The following is a 1,432-nucleotide window of genomic DNA, read 5'->3' as shown; positions in this document are numbered from 1 at the left end:
CCTGTGCCATCCATACAATCTATGCTTGAACCCATTGTTGCAGCCACTGTGTGTAATACCTTTTGTTGAGGTGCTTCTCCTTTTTCACTGACCCTCTACTTTACTGAGCATATCTTTCTCTAGTGACTAATTCCTTCTGACAATGTGATCAAAGTACGTGAGAGGTAGTGTCCTAGGCTGGATTCTCTAGAGAAGCAAAAGCAGTAAAGCTTATATATAGAGAGAAAGATAAATTTTTCTCCAGGAAATGGCTCACACAGTTCCAGAGAGTGGTAAGTGCCAAGTCCATGGATCAAACGCCAAGTTGGAGGCTTCTCATAACTCACGCAGCTATAGGGACTAACAAGATGAACAGGCAGTACACCAGACTTCTGGCTGCTAAGGCTGATGATTCCAAGATTGGCAGGTAAAATAGCAGATTGTTTGTCACAACCTGCAAAGGCAACAATGCCATGATCAGCAGGCAACAGAGTAGGCCACTGGTTCAAGTCCAGGAACTAGAGATAATGACAAGCCAAATGCAGGGCCATTCTCACTTCTAAGGAGCATTACAGATATACTTCTTCCAACAGAGATTTGTTCATTCTTCTGATATTCCATGGTAATTTCGATATTCTTCTCCAAGATCACAATTCAAATGCATCAGTTCTTCTTTGGTCTTCTGTATTCATTGCTCAGCTTTCACATGCATTTGAAGCTATTGAAAATACCATGGTTTGGGTCAGGTGGACCTTAGTCTTCAAAGTAACATCTTTGCTTCTTAACACTTTAAAGAGTCCATTTGCAGCAGATTTTCCTAATGCCATAAATTGTCTGATTTCTTGACTGCTACTTCCATGGGCACTGATTGTGGATCCAAGTAAAATTAACTCACTGACCACTTCAATCTTTTCTCCATTCATTATGATGCTGCATATACATCCAGTTGTAAGGATTTTTGTTTTCTTTATGTTGAGGTGTAATCCATACTGAATACTGGAATCCTTGACCTTCATTAGTAAATGCTTCTAGTCTTCTTCGCTTTTAGCGAGGAACGTTGTGTCATCTGTATATCACAGGTTGTTAATCAGTTTTCCTCCATTCCTAATGCTGCATTCCTATTCATATAATCCAACATTTCTGATTATTTATACAGCATAAAGATTGAATAAGTATGCTGAAAGGATACAACCCTGACAAACACAGTTTCTGATTTTAAAGCACACAGTGTCCCCTTGTTCTGTTAAAATGACTGCTTCTTGGTCTATGTAAAAGTTACCCACAAGAACAATCAAGTGTTTGGGAATTCACATTCTTCTAAATGTTATCCAAAATTTGTCAAATACTTTTGCATAGTCAATAAAACACAGGTAAACAATTTTCTGGTATTCTTTGCTTTCAGCCAAGATCCATCTGACATCAGCAATGATATCCCTCATTCCACAACCTTTTG

Source organism: Orycteropus afer, unplaced genomic scaffold, assembly GCF_000298275.1.
Source record: "Orycteropus afer afer isolate SDZICR_OR568_19922 unplaced genomic scaffold, OryAfe1.0 scaffold00963, whole genome shotgun sequence".
NCBI classification, from domain to species: Eukaryota; Metazoa; Chordata; class Mammalia; order Tubulidentata; family Orycteropodidae; genus Orycteropus; species Orycteropus afer.
The sequence above is the reverse complement of the archived record's forward strand: the minus strand, read 5'-3'. Positions refer to the sequence as shown.